The sequence below is a fragment of the Prosopis cineraria genome, unplaced genomic scaffold (genome assembly GCF_029017545.1).
Source record: "Prosopis cineraria cultivar Desert tree isolate PC_DT_omini unplaced genomic scaffold, ASM2901754v1 PC10, whole genome shotgun sequence".
NCBI lineage: Eukaryota > Viridiplantae > Streptophyta > Magnoliopsida > Fabales > Fabaceae > Prosopis > Prosopis cineraria.
Window position 1 is genome coordinate 26,701,847 of NW_026555341.1, and position 13,425 is coordinate 26,715,271.

General features: G+C 29.4%; 1 pseudogene; it reads right to left on the reverse strand.

Annotated features, from left to right (window-relative positions):
* Positions 1-11,124: 11,124 nt before the first annotated feature.
* On the reverse strand, positions 11,125-13,425 carry LOC129284599 (xylan glycosyltransferase MUCI21-like; annotated as a pseudogene).

A 13,425-nucleotide genomic window follows, 5' to 3' on the forward strand; every position in this document is an offset into this window, starting at 1 on the left:
ACTAATTAAGTAATAAATAATAATTATTAACAATCAAAATTTATCCCAACAAATAAACTTAAAAAGAAAAAAATAGTAGGAAAAGGAGCTAAAAAAATAGCAAAAAATTAGAAGCTAAAAATAATTAAGTAAAAAATTGCCAAAAAAAACCTTGGTGCGGCAGAGAGGCAAACTGTGGGAAATGCAATTGAAGGCGAGCTAGAGGCAATGATTGGGAAGAGACAGCAGCTAGGGTGGCGACAGCAGGAGACCCACGAGCAGGGTTGGAGAAGAGGCAGAGCTAAGGAAAAACGAGCTGAGGGATATAGCAATGGCAACATATGGGAAGGGGCAGAGCTAAGGGAAATGAGCTGAGGGAAAGAAGCTATAGGTGAAAGCAGCCGACAATGTGTTGGAGAAGATGAAGAGCTGGAAGGAAAACGCACAATGTCTGAATTTTAGACATATTAATGTGTTCGAATTTCAGATATTTTTGAAAATTTCAAAATGTCTGAAATTTAGACATTTAACTTTAGTAAGGCTATCCAAATTTAGACAATTTGCATTTAAAATATCTTAATTCAAACATAAATAAGTAAATTATTTATTAAAAAAATTTAATTTTAATAAATTAAAATAAAATTTAGTAATTAATAATCTAATTCTAATAAATTATGTTCATTTAGTATTTCTTATTTTAGGTAAATTAATTTGTCTTAAATATTACTTTATTAATAAAAATAATTAAGATTATAATTAATAATTTAATTTGTTATAGTTATTTTTCAAATTAACTACATTTGAGTAATAATTTACTTTAACTAATTAATTAAATTAAATTATTTAATTTTTTAAAATATTTCTCATAATCATCCATGGTGACAATTAATTTTAGAATTATGACTATAAATAAAATACTTTAAGCATTTAATTATGAAAAAATTACTTGCTCATATATTATCACAGGTTTTTGATGAACTGTGATAAAAAATGTATCATTAAAATTTTATTTTGTATTAGTGTTTTCTTCTTCATTTTGATCAGTTGAGAGAGACTCTTCACCCATCTCCATCCATTCTTCATTCTTCCTTCTCCGTATGATTGCATGAAGGTGGCCGATCGTTCTTTGCTGCAAGGGGTGCTGTGAGACTCAAGACTTCTCCCTCTTCCTCCCTTCTTTCTGTGTGTGAAGGCCGAGAAGCTGGTTTGCTTCTACTGGAATTTCGCTTAGTGATTTCTTCTCCCTTTCCCTGTTCCACCGATTCTGATTGAGTGAGTTGAATTCTCCTTTTTTTTTCTTTGTGCTGTCGCTGTGTGTGTTGAATGAGTTTTTAGACATCGATGTTTTTAACTAATTTTAAATTGAAGGCTTAAGTTTTGTTGCTGTAAAGGGAAATCGTGATATATATATATATATACACACACACACATATACGTATGTGTATATATATATGTGTGTGTGTATCATTTACATTGATTAGCGAAGGATGATTTGAGAAGTATAATTAAGATTATGTTATAATAATACAATTAGTTTAGCTAAGAATAAAATGGAGAATTTGAAGGCATAAATGAAGAGAAGCTTGATTGAAGTTGCATTGTGAGAAGGGAATTTTAAGAACTTGATAATATATCATGTAAGTAAATAACATTCTCCAATAATTAAAAGTGCTGGTCCTTCTCTCACTTTATTTTTCACTTATTGTAAATGAATTTTACTGCTCTATCTTTATAATTCAGTTGATTTAAAGTATATAAGTATCTTATTTATTATTCAAATTTATTTATGTAGTTGTTCTTATGTTATTTTATAAAAAAAATATTATACATGCATGAATAAAATAAATTATTGATGAAAAGATCATTTATTCTTTACAAATTAAAGGACAATTTGAACTATAAAGACTTTTAAACTCCATGCATGTCAGAAATGTTTTATAAAACTAAATATAAAATACTAGTTACTAACGATACTTTCATTAACTCTTGACACATCATAGCACATCAAGCTAGCAACATACATTGGTAGTGCTAACCTCATATGTCGGCCAATATATGCGGAAGGGAGGATATAATTCTGTGGATATAATCCACATTATTATTCTTGAAGTTTATGCTTGCATCTGTTTTTTGTGGTTTCTTGCCACGTTGGATATGTTAATTACCTTCATAGATTATGTGTTCACTCCTGGTATCAATTCTATTGAAGCCCTAATAAAAAACATCCTTTCGAGTTATGTTTTTACTTCCAAAAAGATGAATTGTATTTTTTTAAAATGTTTAATAAATAATAATATATTTTTGTTTTATATTGTATTTATGATTTTTCATTATCTCTTTACTATTATTGTCATTAATGTTAAAAAATTGCTGATAAATTATAGGGAGAATGATAGATAGGTCTCGAAAGGATCAATTAATTCAAGTTAGGTCCCAAATGTCAGATTTAAGGAACTTACAACTCAATCTCTCAATTTTGCAACTTTTTTATGATAAATTTGCAACCTGTATTTCAAATTTTAATAGAAAAAATAATTTTTTTATTTTTTAACCATGTTAAAATTTAAAAAATAAATTATAAATTCATCACAATACAGTTGCAAAATTGAAAGATTGAGTTGTAAATTTTTGAAGTTTAGTACTTGAAACCTAACTTGAATTAATTAGTTTTTTTGAAATCTCTTTGTCATTCTCCCTAAATTATATTGTTATGACTATTGTTTCTAATATTTATTGATCCATGAGATCTATTGAAGAGTAAATTCACTTCTACTAAAAATGATATATGTCTATTTATTTCTAATATATATATATATATATGACTATTGTTTCTATTATTATTAATACTTGGGGATGTTATTTACTAAAAATATTTTTGGTATTTAGATAATAGAAGTAGACTTGCTCTTCAATTGATATCATGAGACTCCTTAAGACAATAAGCATTTTGTTACTCTAATTACCTTGTGGATTAATGCAAATATTTAAGCATTTTGTTTTTTATTCTAGAATCGCTCCACTAATAATATAGGTAGAATTCTTGTTTAACGTGCTTTGTTTTGCATGTGTGTGTGTGTGTACATACATACATATACACTTTATCGATGTAGAACTCTTAATGTTGTTTGAATATTCTCTTTTTAGTAGGTTGTGAAGATTTCAGAAAGTCTAACTTACAGCAGAGACTCTGTCAAAATTTCTACAATAAGCTTGAATATTTTATTCCTATTAACAATTTCTTAATATAAATGATGATTATATGACAAAAATTATAATTAATGTGTTAGATGTGTTAAGGGTTTAGGCTAATAAAATATAAGCTTGTTTGTATTCCAGCCAATCAAATTTGAAATTTGGGCTATGATAAAGGAGCGAATGATAGTTAAGTATCAAAATATTTAATTAATAACAGTTAAATTCTCAATAATTTTTTTAAAGTAAGTTGAAAATATTGATACAAATAATTATAAATTCAGGAGTTTTAATTAAAAAAATATAAGTATCAAATGTAACTTTTAGATTATAAGAGAAATTTATGTTTATAATTGTTTAATTGATATCTACTACTCAATTTTTAAAAAATTTTATCAAAAATCTAACTGTTATTAATTTAATATTTTAAGATCTAACTATTATTCACCAGAGTAAGAAACGCCCACCGTATCTCGAAACTTTCCTCTAAAATCTTAAAAGGTTCAGGCTAATTAATATACTTTGTTTAGCAGGCGAGTCAACACACATGTTTTGCTCTCTAAACACATGCTTGACATGAATCTGGCGCTGGATGTTCAAACATATCAAACCTAGTTAGATCCTAGTTACATACGATTCTTTTAGCTTAATCAAACATATTAAAAAAAGTTAAAATATACAAAACTTCTTTGAATAATTTTGGATGTGTTGTGATCACCACCCTTCTGTTTACTAAAATTACATGGACATCTCTCCTATTTTCAAAACATACACCCGAATCCAATTTTTAACACCATCAAATATTCTGTTAAAATTCTAAAATATTTACATTTTTTACTTGTAATTATATTAAAAAATTATAATTACTAGTTTTCCTTTAAAATTGAATTGTATACTCTCTCTAAATTAAATGAAATTTAAATAATTAACTATGAAAATATTTAATAAATAATTTAAGATACTTTTTGAAATTAATAAAATTTAAATAAAAATAAACATAAATTACCTTGCTAATTTATCTCTTATTATATTAAATATCTAACTCATTAATTTTTTGCATGTGTATGTTTGAAATATTATTTTAGCCAACTTATTTATTTATTTTTTAAAAAAATTAGTAAATATTTACATAACTAAAAAATAACATATGAATTAAAAAATAGAAATATATGCATTAATTTTTGTCTTAAATGATTTTTAGATAATATGTATGTTTAAAAAGAGAAATTTTCATCCAACATATGAGACTTAATGATTAATTAATGGTTAGGTGGATGAAAATAAAATTTTTCAAGTAGAAGGGAGATTTGTGTTTTTTTCTAATTATTGATTCTAAGAGAGGTTTGTATATGTTTTAAAAATAAAAAGAAAGTATATATAATTAAGGTCGGTAAAATAGAGGGAAGGTCAATATATTTTACTCTTAAAACTAAGACCCTAGAATTTCATGTTTTGATCACCAACTCCCATGCCATTAAATTACTACTACAAAATTAGGTTTAAATGATAGTTATTTTTTTCTATAAATAACAGTTATTAAATATCATTTATCTATCTATCATTTAAAATCCTTTCAATAAATGATAGTTATATGATCATCATTTAAAATATATTTTTTCATTTTTCCTGTATTGTTGGAGAAAATAAATTATGAGTAAATACTTTACTTGTCATTTATAAAAAAAAAATTCATCATTTATTATCAAATAAATGATGTTAATTTAAATAGCCGTAATTTATCATATGATTTTTTTACATAGGTAGCTGCTATTTAAATCAACCCCCTCCAACAACTACTAAAATAATCCCAACAGTCAGCTATTAAACATTTCAAGTAGGAAATCAATAGAATTGTATTGTAATCAACTACAAAGAATCAAAATCTCATCTCTTATTCTAATCTATCATGTAAACAAAAGTATAGGATTTTCTAAAGTAAACTAGTTAATAAAACTATAAATACTAATCCTAACAACTTCCTCTAACTCTATTAATTTTTTTCTTTGTGTGAGGTCCACGCTTAGAACATGAATTAGCAGACTCTTCAATTACCTCATTTATTTGTGCATTCCTAAATTTTCCTTGTAAGAATTCTCATAGTATTATAGTATATAAATGATCCACCTTAAATTAATTTTAATACATTAAATTGATTAGCAATTATAAAGTGAATATTGTTGACATACCATCTCAAAAATTATACTTTTGTTATGGATAATAATATCCTTCATGAACCATGTGATAAATTGCAAATTTATATATTTTTATCCTTTTAATTTAGACTTTTAAGTATTTATTTGAAGCTAATTGAGTTTAATTAAATATTATTTAATTTTATTAGTCAATATTCAACTTTTAGATTTTAACTACTTAAATCTTGAATTTTAAAATATAAATAATATCTTTGATATTTTTATATAGTTGCTCTTTTATTTTATTTTATTTGTGCGTATTTTCTGGATATAATTTAAAAGATATTTATGGATATTATTTTGGATGGAAAAATATGAGCATGCTTAAAGATGAAGTGAAAAATCAAATTGCAAAAAATTTGTTTATATTTACTTTGGGTTTTTAGTATAGTTTTAATTAGGGTTATTAAGGATAATTTTGTCATTTTTTATTAAAATAATTAGGTTTAGTGGATTGTGAGGGGACGCACAGCTTTTTGAATAAAAAGCGAAGAATGGAAACAGAGTGAGGGAGAGTGCAGAATTGAAATAAGAATTCTTCCTCACATTTCAAGCCTTTGAAAATCTCTGAACCTACTAACCTTAATCTTTGCAAATCATCCTCAGATTTGGAATGGTTTCTGGGCAAAAGGTAAACAAGGACAAGACCAGTATATATTTTTCAAAAAATGTATCCTGGGCTAAACAAAATGAGCTCTGTTATGTGTGTGGTTTTCAAAGCAAGGATTAAGTTGATCAGTATCTAGAAGCTTTCATTACTCAAGGAAGAGCTTCGAGAAACAAATTTCAGTTTATTATCGACAAGGTGCAGAACATGCTTAGTGGTTGGAAGAAGCAATGTCTTTCTCTTGCTGGAAGGTTGACCTTGGTTCAATCTGTTACATCTCAAATGGCTATTTTCTCAATGCAACCCTGTCAAATTCCTGTAGGGGTTTGTAATGAGATTAAGAAATTACAGCGTGATTTTATATGGGGTTAGACTGAGGATACAAGAAAGTTGCATATTGTAAATTGGGATTTAATCTGCACACAGAAGAAATTTGGAGGTTTTGGCATAAGGGATATGAGAATTATGAATGCTGCCTTATTATCTAAGGTTGGGTGGAATATGCTGTCAAATCCTGACAACTTATGTTCCAAGGTGCTGATGGGGAAGTATGGTAGGGGAGCTGATCTTTTCAAGAAGTGTTATGTCAAGAACTCTGATTCTGTTTTTCAGAAGTATTTGGCTAGTTTTGGCGAAAATTAGTGGAGATGATTGCATGGGATTGCACAGATGGGATGAACATGAAGTTCTGGCAAGATCTATGGTGCAATGATGATAGAACACTGCAAGAATTATGTTATAGTAGACCGGGGGATAGACTACTCGATTGTAAGGTTTGTGATATGGTCAGTGAAGGAATTTATTTTCCCCAAGGACTATTTACCTGAAGATATTATGTTGCAATTGAGGGCTGTGCCGTGCCCAAAAAGTGAGTTTGGGACTGATTGTATCAGATGGAGAGGTTCCCCACACAAGAAGTATAGTGTTGCTGACATGTTTGAACGCATGACTCTTTCAACTGATGCTGCTGCTGATGTTAGTTTGGAAACTAATCTGGAATTGGAGGGGACCAAGGAGGATTCAAGTATTTCTTTGTCTTGCTAATCATGACCGTATATTGACTTCTTCTAGGAGAGCTATATTAATGGGGGGCTCCCCTATATGTTGTAGATGTGACTCAAATGATGAATCTTTATAACATGCTATTCATGTTTGTTCTGTTTCCAAAAATGTCTGGCTTTAACTTAATCATAACGAGGTTGATAATAATTTCTTCCAAACTAATGGGAAGGATTGGTTTAGACTGAATTTGGAAGGATATGTGGAATGGAGTAGGATTTTTGCAATCACTTGTTGGTGGCAATGGACATGCAGAAATAAGACACCTTTTTAGGAAGATTTTGTTTTTCCCCCAAGATCCTGCTGGTATTATTAATCACCATGTATGGGAGATGATTAATTTGAATGGTGGTGATGTCATTTTGAGTTTGAATAAAATGATGGTGGATATTAAGTAGCTGCCTCCCCCTCTTGGCTGGTATATATTGAATTTTGATGGTGCAGCAAAGGGGTCTTCTGTTTTGTCAGAATGTGGAGGCTTATTGAGAGGTGAAAATGGTAATTGGGTTCGTGCGATTGTGAAGAGGATTGGAACATGTCCAACTATAAATGCTGAGTTGTGGGCTGTTTTATGGGGGTTGAGGATGGTGAAGGAAATGGGTGTGAGAAAGTTAGTGGTTGAAGGTGACTCCACTGCAGTTATCAGTACGCTGAAGGATATGTGGAGGGAGGAGCAAGCTGACAGAACGATCCTTATGCTGATTCAAACGGAAATGCAGGGTGATTGGCAAGTCAATTTTGCTCATGTGTACAGAGAAGGAAATTAGAGTGCTGATTGGTTAGCCAATCATAGCTTTAATTTTGATTTTGAGCCTGTTGTTTTTTATGTGCCTCCTGTTGGTTTACAGGCTTTGTATCACGGCGATAAATTGGGTGTTTCTTATCGAAGAGAGATTTTGTTGAAGTAATAATACTGGGCTTGGGCCATCAGTTCACCAAAAAGAACAAAAGAATAGAATCTAGGATGCAAATAGATATGTCCTCTCCGATTAGTGAGTTGTTGATGGCTTTGTTTCAGATCAGCAGTGACGTAATTATAAGCATGTGGACAAGATTAGAGAGTTATGAAAGAATTTTAAATTTAATTAGGAATCAAATGACAAATTAATGTAATTTACGTTGGGAAAAAAACTGCATTACCCACTGCATTTTAGGTTGTCAATAAACCTCAAAATCTAGACTCTATCAATAAGTAACCAACAATTTTTGGAAGTGGCTTCTCTCCACTTACTATAAAACCCTTGCATTTTATATACTGTTGGACCAAGCTAGATCATTTTTAAAAATACAAATTAATTTATTCAATTAAAATTTAATTTAAGCAATTCAAAATTGCAATTAAGATACGACAAAGAGAAACCAAGTCACGATTTCTTTTATTGTGTTGAGTGTTCCAATCCGCTAGGTCCAACTCATTTTTTCAACTTTTTATTAACTAAACATTGCAATGTTCAGGAGAGAAGGGAAATGAGGTTTCAAAATATTGATCAGAAATTTTTACATGGACTCATTGCCCCACATCATCCAAATTTTGTTTAATAAAATAGCACCAGTTCAATCAAATAAAATATTATATTTTATTATTTTTAATGATTGTATTTTTAAAATAGAGTGGTTCTTTAATTTCTTATATTTTCTTTCTCTATAATAATCAATAATAAAATTAATTTATATTTAATCATTTATAGTCATCTAACACAATATTACATGTTTTTATTGAATTAAAGTATTGATGACTTGGTGCATCAGGTTCATGCAAGAATTACTCTCAAACATTATGCCCCTCAAAGCCCATTCATATTATAAGTGGTCTGTTTAGTTGAACAAATGCATTCTCTAACTTCAACATAAATGTTAAATGCGAAGTTGCAAACATAAATAACTAATAGACTAGGAATTGAATTACTAAGATTGTGTTTGGTTTTATAAGGTATTAAAAATCGAAGTGGTAATTAAATCAGTTAATATATTAATTCAAAAATTAATAGTTAAAATTATAATCAAATTGTTATTAAATTGATCATGAACAAAATATTTCATTGAACTAGTTAAAATATTAGTTCTATAATTTATTGATCCAACCAATTGAGTTAACTTGTGTAGATTTTATGTTACAATACCAATGTATTTAACTAAAAGAACAACCATACTAGTTAATCAAAGTTTGGAGGAGGGCCAGCATGCCCCAAAAAAAAAAAAGAACTTTAATATTTTAACAAAACGAATTTCATAGGTATCAATCTATATTAATTAATTATTGCAAAAATTAGAAAAAAAGCATATTCATAAAACAAAATGTGTGTAATCCTTCTCAGCAATTTTCATAGCATAAAATTAACTTATATTATAAAATTTATTAATAATTAAATTTGCATCAAATTTTTTCTTCAACACCTTTTCAATAATATTTTATTACCATATGTCAGTAGTAAGTAAAAATGAATGAATATTTTACAGTAAATTTTGTGGTGAAAATTTTTGCAAATCTAACAAAAAAAACACCGTGTTATACTCTTTTTTTTTTATTACTACACACAAAAGGTAATCATTTTTCATAGTATGATTATAAACTAAATATGAACACTTCTTATAACACAAATTTAAACATTAATTTATCATATTATAAGGGATTAACTTTTTTTATTAAACTAACTATCATTAGTAAAAAGTTATTATACTCTTATTTGTAAAAGAATAGTACGTCATAAAATCAATCCAGCTCCTTCCTTTGCAATTATCATCGGAAGATCACTATCGTTCTATAGTGATCAACAATTGACGGGGAAAAAAAAAAGTCTAAAAAATGTGTGGGCCAAGGATCGGAATGAAAAGAATTCTTGAGGGAACCCACGTTTTCCCCCCCCCATCCTGCTTGTTAAACCTCTTTAAAAGAATTACATCCAAAAACTTTTTAAGAGAATTATTTAAAATTATTTATTATTAAAATAAAAATAAAGATTTTTTTTCTTTCTAAATTATGATTTGGTACTAGTCCTTATTTGCAAATAGTTCTTCTGAAAGGTCTTTAACTTCTCCCTTTTTCTTTTTGAGTTGAAGGGAGTTGCATATTCTTAAATGAATTTTTTTAAAAGTTAAATTAAGACTTTCATTAGTTTTTATAGCTTGTTTAGTTTGAGGGAAAAATAAGGGGATTTTAATTAGTTTTAATTTTACTGAGTCTTTTGCTCAAAAAAAAAAGTTAATGAGCCTAATTTAAAAAATTTTAAAAATTGTGTTGAAAATTTTAAATTAATTTTTTAATTTTTTATTCTTACATGTTTTCTCTCCCAAGATTTTATAATCTCACTTATCCATTTTTTAAAAAAATTTAATCTTATTAAAATCTTTATTTTGTCCAACCCTTCATTTTCATTGAATCTTATATAAGGTTGATGTCCCGTATCGCGTAGGGTCTTAAATCTAGTTTGCTATAGATTTTTCTTGATTCTTGCCACAACATTAATCGATAGATTTACATTACAAGGAACTAATGATAAAATAAATAAATCAAATAATAAGGGCATGTTTGTTTTTTGTTTTTCAAAACTATTTTCTGTTTTTGAAAATAGAAAAATTTAAAAATTTATTTAGATAAGTGTTTTTTATTTAGTTTTTCTTAAATTGTTTTGATTTTTTTAAAATGAAAACGACTTTAAATTGCTATCGTATTCTTTTTCTCATTATTAAAATACATTATATTTAATTATTAAAAATTATAATTATCTTGATCAATTTTTATTATTAATCATCACCATTAATTGCTTATAACCATTATGATTAGTCCATTTTTAATTCTAAAATTGTTTTTAAATTGATATAACCAAATGAATTTTATTTTGTTTTATTTTAAAAATAATTTTAAAAACTGTTTTACAAAATAATATTTTTTAAAAAATGAAAACAAAAACCAAACAAGTCCTAAATATAGCATCTTTTTATTCTGTTACAATCATCAGTCGAGAAATTATTTTAATTAAGATGCTTAAAAATAAATATATCATGATATAACAATTGCGTTTGAAATGCGCACAACATCTCTTATTAAATAAAATAATAATCTTTAAAAAACTAAAAGAACACATACTTCAAAAAAAAAAACTGTGGTAAATAACGAGAAGTCCTAATTGGTTTTGTTGAACTCTTTGTATATATTTTCTTCTATAAAAATAAAAATAAAATAAAAAACTACACATTGAATTGTACATTGCCCTTTTAATCTACCAATCAAACATCATCTCCCTCTGAGTGCATGAACTTTTTGGCCTTTTTATATCCTTCTTCTAAAAACCCTCTAAACCTAACCAAATCCAAGGTTACATTTTGATCTAACAAATATATATTCATCAACTCTGGTGGCCAACCACCCTTTTGTAAGCCAAGTGGATCCCTCACCATTAAACTGTCCTTCCCATATTTTTCTGCCAAGCTACTCTCTTCTACTTCTATCTTATATTCCATGTACTCCAACTTTATACCATTCGCTACCCTCCCAAAAAAAGCTTTCGCTGCCCATTCAATCCCGATCGGAACAACTTGCATCAACACTGATCCTGGTCGGAGAAACACTGAGTGTGTGAGCGCAGCACCATGAACACCAATCATAGCATGACTTGAACTAACAAGCGCATAAGATTCACGTAATGGTGTATTTTTGCTAGGCTCAAACACAACCACATCAAAACCTACTTCTTTCATGACTCTCATTGCTTCTCTTTTGTTCAACATCGCCCGAGTGGTAACTCCTCTTCGGGTAGCAAAGAGGAGTCGTGGCCGGGAAGGTGGATTCTTCAATGACAAGGTTTGGCTATGTTTGTTATCATAGGCTTCCTTGAAGATGTCATGAAAATGCATGTATGTTTTTGAGTTTGGCAACAATGTATGGTTTATTTCCATGAAACCATGTGAAATGAGGCCTATATGGGCTGAAGGGAAACAATGAGTTGTGTTTTCATTTTTAAGGGTAATAATTGGGTGTTTTGTGAACACATTTAATATATCTGCATACCTCGGGGCCCACCAATCAGGACCCTCCGTTATTACAATCACGAAATCTTGACCGTTGGGAAAAACTGTATGGACGGTGATGAACAAAGGGATAAATCCATCATTAAAAGCATGCCAAAAGTTTTTGTCGATGTACCCGGCAAGAGAAAATACCAAGGCCGGCACATTGTGTTGGGCCTTGCATGGTGGGCTTCTTGGGCCTGAGAGGATGGTGACGTTCTTGACTCGGGGCATCAAGAACTTGTCAAATTTTCTGGGACTGGGCTTGATCTTCTCAACAATATTGGGCCTAGTGGATCTCTCAGAGCCCATAACAAAGAATGTAGCAGTAGTGGGGTCTAAAACGTTGGGCCCAGTAATGCTGCAAAATCATAACGGTCAGAAGCACGGTCACAGTTAATTTGGGTGGTGATCGTCGGAGTTTGTGATGACTGTCGTCGAAGAGGGTCCAGCTTGATTTCACCAAATGCCTCTTCTGTTCACAAAGTATAAAAATAAAATATGATTTGGAAAGTAAATATGTTATATCCTTATTTTAACAACAAATAAAAATTTTGCGGGATAATAGAAAGGGAAATTTGGCGATAAGGACCATAAGGTTCAAATATTTAGGCACAAGTTCCAAATTTTGAAATAAAACCTGTAGGGGACCATAATCATGGAGAGAAAATAAGTTTTTAGAGAAAAATACTAATATACTTTTTTTTTGGTATTGGTCTATAGACGTCATCTATAAATCTTTAATAATAATAGATATGCTGGAGACAAGTGCCAAAAAAATAAAATAAAAGAAAATTTGATATTTTTACCAAAAAAAACAAATAATCTCTTAGAGACCATGGTCCTTTGCGGGCATTATTTGTCTACTTGGAACTTACGCCCAAATATCAACGCCCTTTTGTTTTTTTTTTTTTGTTTTTGACCAAAATCAACGCCCTTTCGTTCCTTGTAGGCAATTTTCCCAATTCGAAATCTTTCCCCTCTGTTTCATACAATTAACAAGATCCTCTCATCTATGAAATGTCTCAGTCTATAACTAGAAAATAATTAAGAAACCCATATTGATATACAAGATCTCTGCTGAAGTAGAAGAAATGCTGATGAGAGATGAGAGAGAGAGAGAGAGAGAAAATGAAACACAGAAGGCATGGTATATACCTGGGGGAGGCTGGTGTGTTGAAGTTGCAGAGATATTAGAGGAGAGTGATAGTGACAGAATAAGATGATGATGGGATGAAGAAAAGGAAGAAGATGGTGAAGAAGAAAAGATGGAGATTAATGGAGGAGAGAGCTTGATCTGAACAATAATGAGAACTGAGAGGCAGAAGAGGCCCACCATTCTTAACCTTGGAATCGACCATCCCCTCATCATCTTCTTCTGCTCCTTCATTT